Source organism: Bacillus rossius, chromosome 3 (genome assembly GCF_032445375.1).
Source record: "Bacillus rossius redtenbacheri isolate Brsri chromosome 3, Brsri_v3, whole genome shotgun sequence".
NCBI lineage: Eukaryota > Metazoa > Arthropoda > Insecta > Phasmatodea > Bacillidae > Bacillus > Bacillus rossius.
Genome location: NC_086332.1, coordinates 56,895,853 through 56,917,720, shown reverse-complemented (window position 1 = coordinate 56,917,720; position 21,868 = coordinate 56,895,853). Strand labels below are relative to the sequence as shown.

At 40.0% G+C, this 21,868-nt stretch overlaps 1 protein-coding gene and 1 non-coding gene across 2 annotated transcripts in view; both read left to right on the top strand.

Annotated features, from left to right (window-relative positions):
• Window positions 1–21,868, top strand: part of LOC134530729 (paired box protein Pax-1) — a 144,811-nt gene that overhangs the window by 15,895 nt on the left and 107,048 nt on the right. The gene's annotated exons all lie outside the window — the stretch shown is intronic.
• Trnal-cag (transfer RNA leucine (anticodon CAG)) lies at window positions 13,466–13,549 on the top strand. Its single transcript has one exon. It is a non-coding gene; the product is annotated as a tRNA-Leu (tRNA).

Sequence of the window (21,868 nt, the reverse complement as noted above, 5' to 3'; positions counted from 1 at the left end):
AGCTAATGAGAAACCCTCAACCAAAGTAGTATCGAATAACAGGCAAACCAGTTGAGACGGCTCACAAGTCAGCAGCCAACGAACGGGCGTTATTTGCCCGAGTAGGTATACAGAGGACTGTGTATTCTCTCCGGAAGGTCATCGAAACCGCTAATTTTTCGGATACCTAATAAGTTTTTTAAGTAGCCCTCTTGATTTTGTTTCCTCAAAACATATTCCCCCCCCCCCCCCGGTGTAATAAGTACAAGGTTCTCTCAGTCATGGTCTAGGACGCAGTCAGCTCGGACCGCCAGTGAGAACCAGAAGAAGAAAAAAAATATAATTTTTTTTATCTGGCGGGAGAACGGAAAGACATCCGCGGCGGCGGGCGAAAAAGGAAAGCAAGGTCTCTTTCTCTCTCTCTCTCTCTCTCTCTCTCTTGCGATACGGCGGGTCGCGACATTTGGCCTGGAAGAGCGTAATAAAAACCGCGCGAGTAGGAGGAGAGGATACGTGAACAGAGGGGTGGACGGGAGGAAAAGGGACACGGAGAAGAGGCTGGAGAGGTTTGTAAAAGGGGAGGGGAAGGGTATAAGAGTGACAGAAACAACCGCAGCGGGCCGGAAACACGTGAGGAACACGAGGACTGCCAAACTCTAACCTCCATCCCCTCCTCCCTGCAGCTTCCAAACCTCCTTTCCTTCACCCGCCGTTCCAGGAAACGCTCGCCAGGAACACAGTTCATCCCGCTCGAGATTAATTCCCAGCCCCTAGTGTGGACTGAGCGACCCCTGGCTGAAGCTCACTCAACGCAATAGAACAATAGAGCGCAGGGCTGACAATCATCTAAAATTTACTGGTTGTATTTCTACTCAATCTTATCTATTAATTTGCTTTGCAAAAACTTTTTGAGTACCCAATCAAATCACAATTTTACCAATACTAAATGACACAGGGCTGACAATCATCTAAAATCAAATCAAATCAATCAAATAAAAAATGTTACCTTTTATAAGCCAGATTACATAACGTCTTGTGTATCTCTAAAGCTAAAATAGTGCAGTTTTCATTGAGTTATGAGTCTATGGAAGGGGTAATTTTTGGTCTAGTGCCTTTCTGCCTTATGCCTGTTCGGTCTAGACACTTTCGGTCTAGTGCTCTTCAGCCTAGTGCCTGTTGCCAGAGTTAAGACATACCTATTACCAGAGAGATAAATGTTCAAGTTTTCGGTGTAATTCCTTTAGGCCTTGTGCCTTTCGGCCTAGTGCCTCTCCGTGTAGTGCCTTTCAGTCTAGTGTATTTCAGCTAACTACTTTCGGCCTAGTGATTTTTGGCGCACTGCCGTTTCCCCGAGTGGGTGTCTGTTGCAAAGTTGAAGTCACTTCAGATAAAAAAAAAAACCATACTTGTATAAAAGTTAATGGTAGAAATTTGTTCAATAGCTTCAAAGGAGGAAATCGCTATAAAGAATCGTGAAAATGCCATCACTGAGTGAATACTGTTGAACAAATATGTTAGAGCGTCAACAAGGAATTAGCGTTAAATTTCATAATGGCAAATGTTACAACAACCCACTCCCGTGGTAATTTTAAAGCATAAATGCTTTGTTGTTATTAAAAACGATAGCTACGCCTGAATATACTTATTATACTCATTTGTACGGTAAAAATAATACACCTTCTAGTATGTTTACTGCAATGAGTTTTAAAACGTGCAATAATTTCCTAGTAGGTGTAACATGTGTAGATGTAAAAACACTAACATGGGTGGAGACACTACTGTCACAAACATTTTCTGCAAAACTATATAAAATTTTTAAACTGTAGTTGCAGAAGAAAACGTAAGTGATTAGTACTACTTTAAACAATCAAATTTGAGAAAAGTTACAGGACGTAACCCAACGGACGGTTGGTGGTGCTATGCCTTAATTCCGGACACGAGTAAAATTTTTGAAAAGAACGAGGAAATTATTTTTTCAGAAGAATGTTTTATAGTAAGTACGTAATCCAATTGGTTACTGTGTACACAATAAATGCATTTTGTAACTGGGATTGCTAGTTAATATACTATAGAGCAACGGGAAATTTTTGTTGGTTCCTGATTATTCCTGTAGGCTAAAGTCAATAAAAACTATACTTAGTGTTTGTTCAGTTACGAATAACAGCATCGCTGTGCGGTGTGGACAGTGGGCCAGTAGACAGTATTGTTACGAACAGGCCGAGCGAGATGGCACAGTTGTGATCGCTTTGTGAGGGCCAAGGTTTAAGTCCAGGTCAGATAATCCCAATCAAATACTTCATATCTCTTGGCTCAGGACACGCCCTTGGAAACAATGATTTTAAACTAATGATACGTTTCAACATGCCTCATTACAGCCATCTTCGAGAGTGATCAACAATTGCTACTTTGGCCACGAGATCCTAAGACAAATATTTAAATTATGATTACGTTTTTAGAAGGTTTTTCTGGAATCATACACCAGGGGAACGCTGGGAGGTTTACTTACCAAAAGTCTTAGCCAATTTATTCCCCAATACTCCTGAATTGTGTATTTTTGGGTGTACATTTTCATCTCTACCTTGTGATTTTTTTTTTGTAAATGAAACACAAATATTCCCTTACAGTTACAGATGTATGTAAATTTGTACATGTAGATAATTGAAAACAACTGTATCACTACCAAATAGTGTTCACAGAAATACTGGGTTCGGTTTCTTACCCAGGCATTTATGCTTTGTGTTGTCGCAGTATTTCCACGGTTAAAATTATTTGCAAACCTTTTCCTGAATAGCTTCCCAGTATTAATTGCACACATTAAAAAGCATACTAAAACAAAATAAGTCAAGTTATTGATTATTCGATTATTTTTTTCTTGGTTAAAAAATTATACTTGAATGGAATATCAATATTATGTGTCAATTATCGTAAGAAAACCTCAGTATTATCTCTAAAAATGAATTTCATACATGCATAAATAACCATAGCCTTGTTTTGTTCAAAGTTACTACCTATATGTTTTTTGTAGTATTACAAACTATTACTTGGCAACTGGATTCCAAAGGAATCTTTTGCAATAGCACATAACACTTTTTTTATGTGTAATGACCTAACTAACGACGAGACGTCAACGTAAATAAAAAAAAAGTAGTTCAAATTGTTACTAGAATTCGGTCAACAGCTGATAGCGTCATGTCAGTCAGATGTCTGGGATCCAGACCCATCCTGACAGGGTCACTTCAGTGTAACTGACTGTAACTGACCTCAGAGTGACTGCGCAGTTTGCTGGTTGTGCCACGTCGTCTGAGGGGAGGTCTAAATTTGGTAGAGCTCAAAACCGCCAGCACTTGTCTTAGTCAGCCGCTTATTCACGTTCGTTTCTTCAGTTTACATACAACAAAATTAGTCGCTGCATTTTAAACTGAAGGTAAAAATTTTGCTTAGTTTGTTTTTGCAGCTGTAATTTGCACCCTACTAATTTGAGTTAATGTTACTGTTATTGTTGTTCACACAAATTAACATTCTGTTTATTTTAGCTACGAGGAAGCAAGCTATATATATGTTAAGGGTCAGAAAATGTTTCCGCAATCATTTATGCTAAAAATATAAAATAAATATAATAAACATTTGAATGCGCATTACAAATGTGAAAGTGTACACAAAGGTAAAACGAAATTTAATTTTTTTTTCAGCATAAAGTTTTTCCAAGTAGGTAAATAGTTTTGAAGTTTAGTTCTGTAAGGTTTCCGTTGCTTTCCATCGTGAGGCACGACACAGCGAAAATAGAAATAGAATCTACTTCTAGCGGGCCGTCGGGGCACGTATCTTGTCGTGTTGACGTCACAATGACCTTGTATTTAATTGGCTACAGAGCGTGTCGTGTTTGTCGTGGCATTGCGACTCCAGTTCAACCCAAACATATATACAGCCCTATGTATGACTCATTAACTGACGGACTTATCAATACCAATTCTAACCCACTTCCAGACGAGCTAGAAACTAGGAAATTTGATTCAGGAATATCTCGATAAAATTTTTAAAAAAAATCTCAAAACCATACTAAGCCCGTCAATTGCTGTATAGACGCGAATAAATGCTATAAACAAGTTTATTGACGACGAAACAATGTAATATCACTGACCAGCGAATTTTCACACCATTATCCACGCTGGTTTTTACGGTAGGACCTTATGTATGTTTATTTGTAAGCCATGGCCATATACTACAATAACACACCAACATAGTTAACAAAATTGTTTTCAGTGAACAATATAGCGATTGCTGTATACACATGAGGTTAGAAAACATAGCGTCATCAATTCAAGCCACTGCTATATGACCGTAATTCGAGCTGTACGTTCTGTGCAGCATGTGCCACGTCTTACACAAATGAAGCAGACGTTTATCTATGATACTAATGATGATACTGAAAACATGCACAAATTCAAGTTATGGTTAATTCTTCTACAATTTTGGGAAAAAAAATAAAATTGGCACACTATAATGTTCAACAGTTCGCATCCCACTACATGTTCTACAAAACGTTTTAATCTTACAGACGTTTTAAGTAGTGTTCGAAACAATACAAGCTTGATGATTTAGGTTTAAGTTGTTAAGAAGGGTGAATTTAGCCCTCAAGTAAAAGGCTGAATGAAACTTTAATCCTTCAAACCCGGTAGGCCATACCGAAATTGATGAGATCTACAAATATGGACCAATAACGGTCTATCGTAACTCAATCTGTAAGAACTTAGATATACAACCTCATGCAAAGGTGTGGGGGCGAAGTCCTTTTATAATACCTACCAGTAAATGACACAAATGGACAGCCAAGTTCCAAAATAAAACAGAACATAATATTGTATTATATACATATCCCTAAACAGAGTGTGTCACACAAAACATTTTACGATCCCAATATTGATAGTGATGCGTCGTTGCCTTTTTGCTAATTACCGATACGAACACTTTCTCAGTCATATGGTCATGTCACACCATTATGGTAACTGATTATTAAATGATAAATACTATCATTTTAAAAGTGGAATTCACAGTTAATCAGCAAACAATACTTGTCAGCCTTATGTGATCTAATCAATGGAGAATATAGAGAGTGAGACAACAGAAACTTCAAATGAGCATTTTGCAACAACTTTAAGCATATATCATTGTTACGATTTCAAGAATATAAAGAATATAATCTAGCGTTTCACTTTTATCTGTGCGCAAAGTGTCTGTTAATGGCAAAGAGAGATTGTAAAAGTTAGTATTCATAAATTCCGAACTAGAAATATTAGATATCTTCCCAGGAAGTAATTGTGCAATATATTTTTTTTTTTTGCTATCGTATCCGTCTCCTGTTTCAGATTTATCAGCTCGTACGAGCGATTGTAAGCAAAGCTATTTGGGCCTAAGTAATGTGTTAACACGATAGCGTGATGTGTTTTTTTTAGAGTGGTGGCTCGTAAGTATAGCTATAATTTTATGGTCAAGGATTTACGAGCTTAGTAATGTGACAACTAACTAACGTAGTTATAGCAGTCACGAGCCACCGGAGATGGGTTTCTGCTGTGACCACACATAGGTCAGCATACATCAGTGGGCTGACGTCTTTTGTCAGGGGCCTTCTTTCTTTGTTTCACTCGGCTGCCTGACGCCGTCGTTCAAGGTCACGGCAGCAATGACGCTAAGCGCTCTTTACGGGAAAGCAAACGCACTGAGCGACGAAGGCTTCAACAGCAGCATGCATGGAAGCTGCGTGAAGCTGCTCTGATTCTCTGCGCCATTTTTGGAGGTCATGCAAAGCATTGGGCATTGTGAAAACAGTTTTATAAAGATTTATTTGATGGCTGTGACAATGTTCAAGAGGCCCGCCTGGTCTGGGGTTCATTTGTGTAGTGAGGCGGGATGATAAGTGTGAAGCTCGATTGTGTTTATAACGTGGTATCGTCTCTAAGCACAAGGCTGTGTACTGGAGCGCAGTCTTCTCGTCGTGCATAGGACAATTATGACATTTATGACATTTGAGCGGTAAGAATAGCATTTTGTTGGCTGAGAAATGAAGATAAAGGTGTAATGCAAGTCACTTGAGTGCCTTCAAGACAGCATCGGGTTTACCACGTCTAAAAATTATTCTGAAACCATGTGTTGTAGTCCTTTTCACTCTTATAAAAATACAGATTTAAAAAAACAACAGAACTACTCATACACCCTTAGCTCACTCTTAAAGGCGTTTCGTAACCAAACACTATTCTGAGCATATCTTGAGCAGTTTTTAAATTGTGGTTTCTTCTAAAGCTCTGCACACCGTGTGTGTGTGCCCATGTAGTCAAGGCCCTTAACGTCGGAAATTATAATTCACAATTAGCATTAACAGCATCATGAAATGAAGTCAAGCACCATTTTCAAATTGATTTGGGTTTTGCATTACCGCGTTGGTAACGTTGAAAGTGACTTCAACCACCTCATAGCATTTCATATCCTGACAATTCGTCACTCCATTATTGCTATATAAAATTACTGGGAACTCAGTGTCACGGCCGACGAGTGAAACTAAGGGCCCTGAAAGCAAAACATAACTTTTCAAACTTTAAACAATAAAAAAAGCTCATGTGTTCTCATGCTGTAAACACACTTATAATACGAAACTCGGACAAGAAATGTAACGTAGACTTATTTAAAATAATGCCGAACATTATAAATATACGCAAATTGTGTTTTCAACTAACTTTCTGGACGGTAATCACTCGTAGTTTCCACAACCACCGCTATAATTCACTTCCATAACAGCTACATCGACTATAGAATCATTCGCTTTGCGGAGCGAAATGTTAAACTATATATAATGAAATGCATTCCATAAAAGCGAAAAAGACTTGAAAAATATTTAAACCCTGCTTTGGACCTGATTTTCGACAAGGAATTTTATTAAATACTACCCATATTATAAAATTCACTAAACAGTTAATATTGTAAAGTTTCCCTTTGGTTTTGTGAATTTTGGTTCTCGTCATTCGCCACAGATGGCAGCACCGTGGTTAAACATTTACGTTTCATGCGACTTCCGTTCAATTCCGAAATTAATTTACCAAATGCCGTAACCGAGAGCTAAGATGTTGCTTAACAAAGACTAAAGAATGAAAACGTCACCGTAAGGGCGGCTACACAGCTAACGCCGACGTTAGACTTACCGATCGTTTTTTTCCCCGTCGAATGTGCAAGCTCCAATGTACTACAGTGGGCTACTAGTGGAACGGCGGCGACGGTAAAAGATCCACTCGGAAAAATCCGAAAAACGGGCCTAACTGCAAACGTGATCTGCAAGTATCACATGATTTGTAAGGTTTCCGATAAATTGTATTATCAATTGAGTTTGTAATTTACTTCCTACTATCAACGTGAACTCACGCATTAAAAAAGGTCTTTACCCCCACCACCATGGTCCTGCTCAATGGCCACGTGTGCAGAAGAGCGACGCTTATCTCGCGAGAAAGCGAGTGTCTAGGATTCTATCCCAATTACCGCGCCGCCCCGACTTCACTGGAGATCACTGAGTAGCTGATAAAGAGGGATGTCGACGCACTTATAATTTTGGAGTTCCCGTCTCCTTAGAGAAAGTTAACCCACACAGCCTTCAACTTCCCACCTTTTCATCAATCAACTCTTACATGCACCTAGTACAAATTTTGGTTTGCATTTCGTGGTTAGGCATGGCCATTTGAAAATATTTTCTTTGAAGTCACCGGCGTAAAATAATCAAATGTTTCTCCTAATGGACGGTAACCCGCCCTACTAAGAAAAAGACGTCAGTTACGTCCTTTGTACTCTTCTTGTTCTTGCTTCGGCCAGACTCAAGAGTACAATCACAAGACTGCATGCGCGATCAGACATAAATAAAATAACTGAATTAAAAAAATGGCTACATTAAGCTTGGCTGCCGACGTTCCGTTATAGACTGTCTGAAAACAATGATGGTTATATTTGTATTACGATCCTGGCGAAAATCATGGATCGCCTTGTGCTTTTGATAAATCACCATCTCGTGCCCTTAAACGGCCGATGCAGTTCCCTGGTGTCGGCGTTTACGTTCACACCTCGGAACTGAATCAAAAGCCAGACGGAGGCGTGACCCTTCCAAGGCCGAACGCATCAGTTTGCCTTCGAGGTTGTATCGAGGGACGAAGAGGCAGCAGTGGTGAGACAATGAACGTGAATTAACATGAAGCGACACAAACAGACGTTGGTGGTTAGCGGCCCCACAAGAGGCTCAGACTTTTCCGAGGAGGGGAGACCTCTCGGTCCGCCGTCATGCCGAGAGAGCACGGGAGGAAGCTAAGGGCCGAGGGGCCCAGATCGACGGACGCGATGCGGAGGGAACGACGCCCTCCTCTCTTCCTTCGCCGTGGAAGCATCGTCCGAAGGCCCTCGATGCTAATCGCGCGCTCGTCCCGTCGGAGAGCGGCCGGAGAGGACTCAGCGCGGCTTCCGGTCGGGCGGGCGCGCAGTTCCCTGCAGGAGTACTGCGGCGGACTGCGCTACGGGCCCCGCCCCGCCTGCGGTGTGCAGAGCTCCTGGAGAACTGCTCCAGACGTCACAGGGGCGTCCGTTATGAAAGGCGTTTAAGAACGCGCTGCATTTCGTTTTACAACTGTATTTTAGGAGAGTGTGGTGAAAGGGCTTATAAACGCGTGTTTTCGGAATCATCTTTTTAGACATGAAACGCCCGGTGAGATTCTTGAAAGCTCTCTCAGTGGCCTTGCATTATAACCATACTTTTATTTCACCACCATGACGTAATGTCACGGTTACCACTCCGACTGATTGTCAGTTGACAGCCTTGCGCTTAGAGGCGACACCGCACTAGAAGCACCACCGTGAGTCGCACCTATCCTCCCGCCTCACTAACACAGGTACCTACCTACACCCCTGACAAGGCGCGTGTGTTAGGCCACTCAGACATAGGTGAAGCGGAAATAAAACATATATATAAGAGCCACGCTCGCTGTGGTATTGCCTCTATAAGCGCAACTCTCTCCGTGCAAGCAGTTTTTCCGTCATGAACATGGAAACTACAAGATCATCATTGCTTTTGACTGGTTTTGAATGTTTTTGATATTTTTAATACCTGTATTAAACATAAAAACAACATGCTTAGAATGGTCTTGAGAATGCTCAATGTTGAGATAGAGTTCGGAAAAGTAACTATTACTTACTGAGACACTTAAGCGTTTCTGCAATGATATCTGAAACGTTTGTGCATTATGCGGTGTGATCCTATTGGTTTGGAAGAAGGCAAGTCGGCTACTTTCTCTACGCTTCTACAACTTTATATAGTACTAAAAGGAAGATGTATTCTACCAATGGAACTCTAAAGGTAGAGTGAACATAGAGGTAAACTGCGGACGGGGCTGCGCTATGGAGAATTGTTTTGGCATAGTTTTGCGAGACCTTTTAAAACGTGACACATTATCTTGACCAATAAGCGTCAAGGATACGTACCAAAAAAAAAGGAAGGAGAAATTTATTGATGTACATAAATATAAAGTCATAACCAAACTTGTGAACGAAAACTGATTTAAAACCCATTATTTAATTTTATGTTCGCCAGAAAAAAAGGTGTCTAAAGATCTCGACATAATAAAGAAAGTGTCACAAATACGGAAGAAGAAAAAAACCTCAATTATTCATATTTGGATCTGGATTTTACCGCAACCATTATCGGCAAAAAGCAATGTTTGCATCCTCATTGATGTACGTATATATTGCAAGGACGTGCATAAACCTAAACTCGCTCTATATAGGTAAGCTAATCTATCCAATGAACGAGTGAACTTATATTTTTATTTTACTGCGAGACATTAATTTGTCGTTCCACACATATTATCCCATTACATAAAATAACGTACATTGTGCTCCAAAGGAATAGGGTAGCCAAACATTTAAAGGTGTTTTTCTCTGAAGTTAATGGGAAAATGTTGAGCTGTTTGAATTTACATTAGTCATAGGCAGGATTTTGGGAAGAAGGTGGTCTAGTATAACATTAAACATTTTTATGAGTAATTTTTCTTTTTAATTTAATTTTAAAAGAAAATTGTTTGTTACGCTAAAGTCTCAGGGAATAGTAGACTTTCAGAGCTCCAACGTTTATACATAGAAATTTAAGTATTGATTTTGCTTGACAAAATAAAACTGAACCTTTCATATTTTGGTTTTTAATACATTTTCCTTAACCCAATTGTTATAATATTATATTTATGTTATTCAATTCATGAAATAAACATGTCGAGTTCACGTGAAAGACATGATTACAGTAACACACGTGCAAACTAACACTATTCTCACCGCTTTCTTGTACGAGGTATGTCAGGCTATAATGGAGAGGAAATATGATATTGTGGGACGTTAAGGATTAAAATAATACTTGTGAAATAATATAATTATCTGTAACCTTATGTGGCTAAGTTGCCATGATTTAACATATTGTCTTTGCTCCTTTTTTTTTTAATCCTGGAAGGGAGGGGTTCGGACCCCACTGACCTCCTGATCACTTGTGAGAAGAGAGCAGTCTTTACTATCTCTATGTATTCACCATCTACGAATGCGACTCTTCCAAAAAATTATTCTCGGTGCATACATGTCTCCGAAGCGGGCACGTGATACGCGCCGAAGCTGGTTGACGCAGTGCAGGTTGGCAACACTGGGACCTTCAGGTCTGCGGGCGGGAAGCTCACGCTACGCTTCATTGACCACCGATCAGGTCCGAACATAGCCGAGGTTTCGCCGCTTGCTCGCGCCACTTCGAGGGTCGGGAGAAAAAAAATTAAAAAAAAAAAACACCTTTTTTGCAAGATTTATTATTTTTATTTTAAACTTTAGATTTTTTTTTAAAAGATCGCTGATCCACCCAACGAACCTTGCAGTTTAGATACCATCACTTAGACGAGCGAAAACATACCCTTTCGGGGGAAAACATTATTTTTTTTTTAAGAATTTGAATACTTAAGGGCCGCGCCTATACCCGCGCGCACACGTGTTGTGCAGAGCTTCAGAATAACCCTCGCCATTTGAAAACTGTTCAATACATCACAGTGGGGTCTGTTAAGAAAAGCATTTAAGAATACGTTTGAGGGCGGATGAGTAGTTCTGTTTGTGTATTTCTTTTTCAATCTGTATTTTTAGAAGAGTGAAACTGGCTGAAACGCGTGTTTTCAGAATAGTTTTTAGGCATGAAACACCTGGTTAAATTTTTTGCAAGCTCCTAAAGGACTTGCACTACACCTTTATCTTTATATCTCCGTCATATAATGTTAAGTTCACCACTCATATTTCATAGCTGCCTTGTGCACGATGAGAGAACTACGTGCCATTTCACAACCTTGCACTTAGAGTCGATACCGCTCTAGAAGCACCAGCGATCGTCGCACTTATCATCCCGCCTCACTGACACAAATACACCACTTTTTATTTAGTAAATATTAAAAATAAATATATAGTTGTAAAATTTATGTTATTTGACCTAGTCGGGTGAAAACCTACCCTCTAGGAATAAAAAAAATAATAAAGAACTAATCCTTGCAATTATTTTGGTTAAGCAACACAACTAACCTAACGTGCAATTTACTTAAATACGGACACGGATTTTTGAAGTGTGTGACTCGGGGCCAGTGAATATAAGTTTTCCCGGGAGAGCGGGCCAGGGCGAGAGCTGTCGCCGGCTCCCTGCTTGGCCAAATAATCCCCCTCCGACAAACGACATTAAAAACAAGTTGGTGCGCGTGTGTGTTATGCTTTTAGAGGCGAGCCCCTCTGCAAACATTTTCCCAAGGGGTACGGTCGCCTGCGGGGACTCCTGCAGTAGGGGAGGAGGGGAGCGGGGCGGGCAGGAGGTGACCGTAACACTGGTAGCGCGGCACCGCGCGACGAGCGCCCGAGTCAACACGCGCCGCCGTGCGGGCTACACGGGCTACACGGGGTTGTGGCTGCAGCCTTCACCTGCGAGGCCGCCAACGTGTTCTCTCCAACAGCCTTTCCAAACTACCCGAGGATTCCCCCTGTGCCCAGCGTGTTTTAACAAAGGATTGAGGTCGGCCCCACTCACTGCAAGCATCAACTCTAACTGCCACAATTCAGGCAACACGTGCTTGTCCAGAAAGGGCCGACCTGCATGTTAACTCTTGTAAGACACAAGAGAAAATGATTAAAATAATGTTTCAAGGCGTGTGTTCAAATGTACGGCCTTTTAGTTGAATGTGCGGTATCAGGTCTGTAGTCGGGACTGAAGATTTAATGGCATTCTCGTTAATTCAAATATTTAACTCTAAATAACTCCCGGAAATAATCAGCTCTTTTTTTACTTCACTGGTCACTAGTAGTGTATAATAGTTCCTCCGGGCCCAGGCTTAGGCTTGTGGTGCCCATGCCTGGGTCCGCCATATTGGATTTTGACGTAACGTCAGCCATCTTGGATGTCCTTGACCTTGACCTCGGTGGCCATTTTGGAGCCACTATCTTGTATCCGCCATCTTGTATCCGACATCTTAAAATCGAGCGCCCCGTTCACTAATGTTGCAGTTTTCGTTACGCCCGCCATCATGGATGTGTATGACGTCACTGTTGCACATTTTTTACGGCCACCATATTGGATTATAGAACGTTGCAATTTTCGTTATGGATGTCATATTGAATTCTTATAACATGTCCGCCATCATGTATTTTATTTCAGTCATTTTTTCGATTTTAACACCATGTTCGCCATTTGGTTTTCGTCTGCTGGAGGCCGCCATCTTGGATAACGACACATTCACCATCATGGTTTTATCTGATCCGATGGAGGCCGCCATATTGGATACCGACATTATTGTTTCTGCTGTTTACCCCTAGTAGCCCAGGAATTTTAGGTTAATATTTAAAGAAAGTTCGAAAAAAATAAGGTAAATCTGAAAATTTTGTCATTGATACTAAACACCTTGCTGAACAACATACTGCAATTCCCCTATTTTCCCATGTCGGCGTCATAATTTTTTTCGTGCAATAATGTAGTAAGTCCCCCTAAATGACACAAGGACGCAAATGTACAACCGAAAACTATTTGTATCAACTGACAGCCACGGGGATCGATACATACATATGTGTGTGTGTGTGTACCTCGGAGGTGCAATGCACTATGTCACAAAATATAAATTGTTTAGAAGAGCATTCCCAACTTTTCCTTAAATTACTTAGATATTTATTACGGGAAAAAAATTACAATTTCGGGCCAAAATCAATTCGAAGTTTAATTTAAAGTTTACCCATTATTATTATTACTAAAAATTTGATATGGTGCACTATGCTTGTACTTTATTAAAAACCTTTATATGATTAATTTTGGATATTGTGATGAATACAACTAAAACAAAATCGAAACACGGTGGTTCGAATAGTGTTAAAAATGTGTTTTAACCGATATGACATAAACTGCTCCTTACGTTATAGAATTAATGAAATCAACGTCAGGATGGCCGAGCGGTCTATGGCGCTGCGTTCAGGTCGCAGTCCACTTCTGTGGGCGTGGGTTCGAATCCCACTTCTGACAATCTTTTTGCATGTCGTTACAATACTCCAGCAAGATACTTCGATCAGTTTAGAAGGCGATGATTATCAGAATGGATGTTTACACCATTGAACTTCTTCTATACACCCTCAACATTGCGCTATAATGTCAACTCTGTTCGTCTGATTCCTCGATGATTGACGGCTGTTATTTCAACGTTCTCCCGAATGCCGGTCAGAGACCAAACGTGTATAGGCGACAGACGATTCGTTTCTTCAAGAAATGACGGTTTCATACTAAAGCGTCTACAGCCAGGTCAAAAGTAGCTGGGGGGGGGGGGGGGGGGGGGGGTGGAGGACAGGTTTTTGGAAAAATTTTCTTTATGGAAGTTTTTTCTATACAAATCAAGTCTCTTGTCATAGAGAAACTATGTTTGCAGCTTCGTTACACAATGAAATAAATCGTCAGCGAAATTTTTAAGTTTTAGATATATAATAGGCTATATTATTTTTACACGTAAAATTATTTCGCATACGAAATTCATGTTAACATTATTTATATTAATTAATTTCGACGAAACAGTTCACGTGTAGATGACTTGTAATTAATTTTAAAAACTGGCGTTTAGCTATAAAGTTTAAATATAGTTATGAACAAGTTTTCATATAAATAAACTGTAATCAAATATATATCATCAATTATATGAATCACCATAATTTTTTAGTCAATTGTAACATAACCTATTATTACTGCACTTGGCGACAGCGTAACGGGACACAGCGTAACGGGACACTGCGCAACGGAACAATGAGCGTAACGGGACACAGCGTAATGGGACACAGCGTAACGGAACAATGTGCGTAACGGGACACTTTTTCGTGCGTGCAGCCGGCTTTCATCGATTTATTAGACGTTGTCACGTCAAAAAAACTTTGATAGTGTGACATGATTTAAAACATATTTGAGGTTATCTGTCCAAATGAAGAAAATTTGAAGCCATGATCCCGTCTGATGCCACCCCGCCAGATATATTGGAGACAAACATTTGGCAGCGTGACAGTGCCCTAAGGCATCCAGGAACCACTGATGCGGACGTGTCGCAGGAGGGTCGAGGCCACGCGACGCGGAGGAGGGCAGCGAGAATACCCGCTGGCAGGTGTCCACCGAGCCTCGCCAGGTCCCGGCCACGGTATGCCTGACGCCCGCTGGTGCGGGTCGCGAACCACGGCTCGTATCAGTCAACCCCGCCGGCGGGTGGACGTGTACGGGCGTCCGCGGGATACGCCCGCCCGCGCGTTCCGTGGCCCGTTCCGGCTTCACTGCCACCATTTTACAAAACCAACATTTACACTGTATTTATTTTGTAAATGGAACATAAATATTCATGTAAAATTACAGATATTTGTAAACTAGCTGTAAGTACCCGATTCTCTGTTTTTTGGCCGTTATTTATTTATAATACATTTTTTATGAATGACATAAATATTGTTACGATTTACTGCGGGTTCGTAAAGGATAGCCCAATTAAAGATTTTTATCACACACACAGTTTTATTTATTACCACTACTTAAGTCACTTACAAATAATCTTCTAAATTGGCAAATAATTAATTACACTTAAAGAAATGTCAATTCCCCAGTCACTCGTTCCGCACAATCCACACGCCTCGCTGGGCCGCACCTCTGGTGCAACTCTCGCCGCAACACTCCTCGTGGGTCTCCGCCGCGGGACTCCATCGCCGCACTCCGTCGTCGCCGACGCACTTCCCCTTGGCCGAGGATCCGCTCGACTCCACGCTCGCAACTTCGCCCGGGACTCCGCCGCGCCCGCAACTCTATCGCCCGGAAACTCCGCCGCGGGAAAACTCCCGACTCCACTGAACTCACTCACTCCCTGCCCTGGAACCTTCGTCCAAGGACTTCGCCACTCTGCCGCACCCGCGGCACTATCGCCCCGGAAGCTCCGCTGCGGGAAGGCTCCCGCCTGAACTCTCTCTCTCTGAACTCCACTGACTCTCGCCCTGACGTCCTCGGGCATATATATAGGCCCCGGCGCAATTCCAGAACTCACGAGAGCGGCCGGGGCCTGTCGCGTCATCGCGAGCCGTCCCGACGGCAGAATTCTCTCGAAAACACGTGTCGGCGGCTCGCGCAACTCCCAGCTGTCCGGTGTCAGTTACATGTCAAAGGCAGGGCGCCGCGCGGGGAGTGGAGGGAAGGAGGGGGGAAAGCGACAATCCTTGTTATCTTCCAGGCGCGCGCGGCACATATCATATTGCGGCAGTCGCCAGCCAGCTCTGCACCTGCACATGTCCCGGCCAATGTCACGTTCGTAACAATATGTAAACTTTTCTTTATCAAATTATTTTACATTTTTTACATAAAATTTATATACTAACTGAACACAAATATATTACACATACTAAATTATTTAAATGAAATCGGATTAATATAGAATATACAATATTTTTAGTCATGCTTTCGTGTGGTATTGGTATATACTGGTTTTCTCCGCAACCTGATCTACACAAGGGAAAATATAATAAATTGTCCGTGGGAAAAAAAAAACTGTTCTCTCACATCTATTCCAAAAATCTTAAAAGTGTGTTCCTGCTCTTTTTTTTGTAGAGACTGCAAACGATATTTTTACACGAAATTGTAACCTTTTAAAACTAAATGGTAAATTTTAGGGTATCGTTGGAATGCGAGGTATTAGTACCGCTTGCCCAACTGCTGACCCAATCGAAACTATAGCTACTGTGACATTGTTTCTAAGAAATTTCACTTGAAGTCTTGTTCCGTTACATAAATTTGGTGGTATAAGTTTACGTAATAAAATAATTGGAATGACAATTTTTATTTTCAATGAATTTGGGGGTAGCCTACATGGATTCAATGAAAAAAAAATTTTTGTGTTAATGTACGACGTCTTCTTGATCCATGACGGTATAAATGACAAGGTAATATACGATGTCGCCTGGTATTTTAGACATTATTTTGTCGTTAATGGCGTCAACGATTGTACTCCTGGCAGCTAAAATTTACCTCTCACACGTCCATTTATAATTTTTTTTTCATGGATATTGGTCACATCCGGATACACTTTAGAGATAAGTTCTTCAATGTTAGTCACGAACTCACAAAGGTCAATGGCAATTTTTTTTTGCCTGATTGAGGTAATTTTCCCGTCACCAATCAAAAGGACCTTTATTAGGAAATCTATGCTTCCTCCACCTAAGTGACTCCTAATGTTGGTATTCAGCTTCTAAGATTCAACAGACTTCCATAATGGGGAAGAATTTAAGCAAGATTTAATAATATCTGCTCTAGTTTTCCTAACTATTACAGGCAATGTATGTCGGAAATCACCAGAATAAATCAAAGTAATTCCACCCATAACTTTATTTGAGCTTCTTATGTCTCTGAGAGTTGTGTCTAAGGTTGCTACGTGATCTCTATGAGTCATCGTGCACTCATATCATATTATTAGGGTTGCATCTTGCAATACCTTGCCCAATTAGCCATTTTTACACACTGTATTTTTCAAGTAATACTTTAAGGGGTAGTTTAAAAGTGGAATGAGCCGTTCTTCCTCCTGTCAATAGTGTTGCAGCAATACCTGACAATACAACGACTATGGCTATTGAACTAACTTTCGCTAATATTTAATTGGTCACAAAAGTCTTGCCAGTACCACCTGAAACATCTAATAACAAGTTTTGCCTTCGTCAGTGAAAACCCCTTTTAAAACAGAATTAGCGAAAAGTTGATCACTTAATAACGTGGGTTCATATTTGGAAACATATTTATTTAATTCATTTCAATCATATAGTCTCCACAAAACTTTTTATCGAGGGTCCAGATTATTACTATTAACGCAAATCGGTGCCGGGAGTCCGAAATCTGTAAGAGATTTTTGCGTTATCTTATGAATTTTATCCTCTATCAATGTCTTTCATAGTATATTTTATCATTGTATTGCATTGCATATCGTTTAGAATTTTATTTAATATGCCCTTACACAAATTATTACAATTTTTTCCGTAATTTGGTTGGCTCACTGGATAACAAAATATTAGAATGGTAACAAATAAGTCTTTAAATTTTGTTGCTGACTCAGAAATAGCTGTGTCTGAAAAAGTATTTTACCAAAGTTCATCTCCTAATAATCCTAATCCTTTGCAAGCATTTTATTATGTTCTTAACCAGCTCATTTGAGTATTTCTAAAAGATTTCGTAGTCATTGACGTAGTTAAAATATAGGCCTAATTTCACAACTACTTAATAAAACAAACAGCAAACGTGACTCGTTCTCAAGTAAAGTATAACAAATAATCCGTGTTCACAGTTCTCAGGTTGAAAATGTTGTGATTGTTTTTATCTATTCTTAATGGCAATTGTTTCTTTTAGATCTATAAGTTAAAATTCTCTTAAAGTGGTTTTCTCAGCACATGCTAAAAACATGCTGGAATCACAAATATCATGTGACAGCCCCGACACGACAAAAACAACACCACAGCCATTAAGAAGTAAGGTCGTAGTGAAGTCAGCCCACGAATATTGAACCCCAAACAGCCCATCAGAAACATCATTTGTGTATTATTAATGATGTAGTAACGTAAAAATATTTTTCTGTGAAATCATTCATGCTTAAGTTTGTTTTATTGTTCTTTTGATAGACTTGTAAAATAAAATCAATTGAATTGCCACCTCAGTACTATAGATGGCTATAAACCTGATTGTGACAATCTGTCGTGGTGTTTAAACATATGGTATAAATCATGCAATATTTTAGTTACTTACCCGTCGGTTGTCAGGGAATTGTGATTTTCGGTCACTAGATTGCATTTCATTTCAACCTGTGACCTGGAGTTAACACATGAATTAGATTCACAAGACTTTATATGCTGCTTATTTCTAAAAATTCTTTTTAAGATAACAGACATACTCATGTCGTTCGAGTATTCGGACTGTATGGCTGCGTTTTAAATTATGGTAGTTTTCCATTATGGCACTTTTAGGTCGCCCCCAGGCGGAATACTTTGATTATGGTAGTTTTCCAGTTGGCAGTCTTCCGTTGCCCCCGTCAAAACAGGCGTAATATTGCAATAATGGAAAATTACCATATTTATTTAAGGATCGTTTTTATAAGTATAAAGTGCTGTTTCCTGTAACCCATTTTTGGAATAATTTGTTTCTACTAGTGCGCGATCTGTTGAGTTGATTTATAACGAACAACAGAAAATCACCGCCAGAAGTGCTATCTGTAGCCTTTTAAGTTAACCTAAGAAACAGCTAGGAGGTTAACAGCGCTACCTAGCGACGTATTTTATACGCTACTTCGAGAGAAAAGTAGGTAGTTGCACTCATTGCATGGAGTGTATAAATAAATATGGCCGAATTCTGTCTCGTTATGGCAGTTTTCCGTTATGGTACTTTTCCGCCTTTTTTGAAGAGGCCAGGCTGAATTCTGTCATTATGGTAGTTTTCCATTATGGCAGTCTTCCGTCGCCCCTTTTGAACCGCCCGCGAGGAACAACGAAGTGCACCCGAACACTGGGCGCGCGAACAGGTGCACCCGACACGCGAATGGTTTGCGACTTTGCTTCGGCCATTAGGCCAGTGTGGATACTCATTTTATGATGAGAAGCGAATATCAAATCGAATGTTTGAAATATTCGCGAAGTCAAAACAAATCGCGAATATTATTCTCAGCAAAGCAGCATTACACTTATTTTATAAAATACTGATTGAAGTGAAAATAATAATAATTTAACGTTTGTAATATTAAACTAAGATTTTAACCAATTTCACCCTATAAGTATAGGTATAATACTTATAAACAAACCATGCATAATATTAATATATATTGAGCATTCACAGAAGCAAACTTGAGTGCTAAGTTTGATTTTTTTAAGTAACTAACTTCATTCGTGCAAAACATATAAAACATAAAAAAGAAATTTTCATGACCGAATCTTACGCTTCCATGTGTTAGTTTCGTAAAAAATTCCTAGGTTCACATTAGACGCGAAGTTTTGCATCACAACCGAAGTTTCAAATAAAACGAATTGCAAATTTCCTAGCGAAGTCAAATCGAATATTGAAAAGAGCTTTAATTTATTCGCTTAGTCATAGCTCTGCACATGCCTATCGGCCATGCTTTCTAACCCTGTCCCTCCTGCCCAGTTCAAGTGCTTGCTCACTAGAAGGTATATCTGAAGCCTTTTAGCCAGATTCTGTTGTGAACCAGTAACTTATACAAATATAATTGAATGATTATCTTAATGGGAAAGATTGATTTAAAAATTATTTTAACATACACCACTGCTGTAGTCACACTGTATGTTATATATAAACCTCAATAACGGATAAAAAAAAATATGAACTCGCATACATACATAAAACCACCCAAAATCAGATTATCAAATATGATCGCACACATAATTCCGTGGAAGTAAAAAGTCAGGGCAAAATATCACTGCGCAGGCGAATACAGTGGGCTGACAACAATTACAAGTATATACATACACTGTAAATAGCAATGAAATATGCCAAAAAAAATTTAAATAAGAATTTGATTTCAGTGGAAATTTTGTTGGTTCAGTTAATCCCTTTTACTTGCTGTTCAACCCATCTACGTTTATTCGATGATAACGCCGCAGTGTCGAAGTCGCAGCACTTCTGATTTGTCATGGAAGAGTGACTTAGCGGTTGTTTTCCATTGCATTCTGCAGTATGGAAGTGGACTGACACTGGATAAATATTGTCCAGATAAATTGGTAAATTTATCGTATACCTTCAGTTATTTGCGGGTTCTGAGCTTATTTACCTCCAACATGAACATGAACATAAATCATCTTTGAATTATAAAGAAGACTTTCAAACCTGTTAAAGGGGCCGCCTACCCTGACACACATACGGTGTGCAGAGCTTCAGAAGACACCACGCGATTTGAAAACTGTTCAAGATATCTGAAAAGGGACTGTTTACAAAAAGCAATGAAGTCTTTGAGCGTGTATGAGTTGTTCTTTTTCCGTATTTTGTAATAAAAACTGTATTTTTTTTTAGATTAGCCAATGTTTTCAGAATAATATTTAGGTATAAAATAACCTATATAAATTCTTGAAAGCACTCAAGGGACTTCCGAAACACCTTTATCTTAATTCCTCCGCCATATAATGTTATGGTTACCACGCGAATCTCACAGTTGATGTGCGCACGACTAGAAGACTGCCCGCCAGTCTTAGAGGCGACAACACGCTAGAAGCACCAGCGAGCTTCGCACTCATCATCCCGCCTCACTGACACAGATACACTCCTGACCAGGCGGGCCCCTTAAATCTTGATCGAAAACACTATCATAACTTTCACGTGTAGGTATGTTTACCCTAGTTACAACGGAACGCAGAACTCGAGAGACGTAATCCTTCGTGATTTCCACGAAGATAATGTTATTATTATTATTATTTTGACAACGAAGAACCCTTGGTTTGCTTGAAATGCGTTGCTAGAAGGAAGTCCGTAAACTTGACTGTGACTCCTTACAGGCTTCTGCCATGGTCCAGCCCCGTCGCTAGCGAACAGTATGCACGCAAGTCCGTCCAGCGGTGTGTCCGCGGGAGGAGAGGGGCGCCCTTGACGGACCAGTCATCCGCGTGTCGCGTGACGCGTGACGCACGCTAGCCGGAGTCGACGAGCCCCGCGGGGAGCTAATTTGGCCGGAGGAGGAAAAGCAGTTTCCACGGTGAACACGAGCTCCCACATCCAGGGAAATATTTTTATGTCAGGCCTACCTATAGGTATGCAAAAGATTCCTTTGCAGTCCAGTTGCCATGAAATATTGTGTACTACAGCAAAGAAAAAAAAATTCTAACTTCGTACAACACATTGCTATGGTTATTTTTGCATACATAAAATGCGTTTTACGAGATAATACTGAGTATTTAGGTATTTCGAAAATTAGTGCATGATTTTATATTTTAACTAACGTTTCGTTCACGCACAATATTTTTAAACCAATGGGAAAAAAAATCGAATATTCAATCATCTGACTTTATTTTGTTAGGTTATGCTTATTAACATACACAGTTATTATTAGAAAGCTATTCAGGAGGTACTGGGACAACACAGAGCATACATGCGCGGGCAAGAATCCGAACTCAGTATTAGGTATTGCGAACACTATTCTGTAGTGATACAATTGTTTTTATGTAGATGTACAAATTTAGAAATATCTGTAATATTTCACGAATATTTATGTTCAATTTACAAAAAAAAAAAAATTCAGTGTACACTCAGGAAAAAGTATGGTTGATGTAGAAACAGAAATTTCTGTATTCACAACCTATACGGCATGAG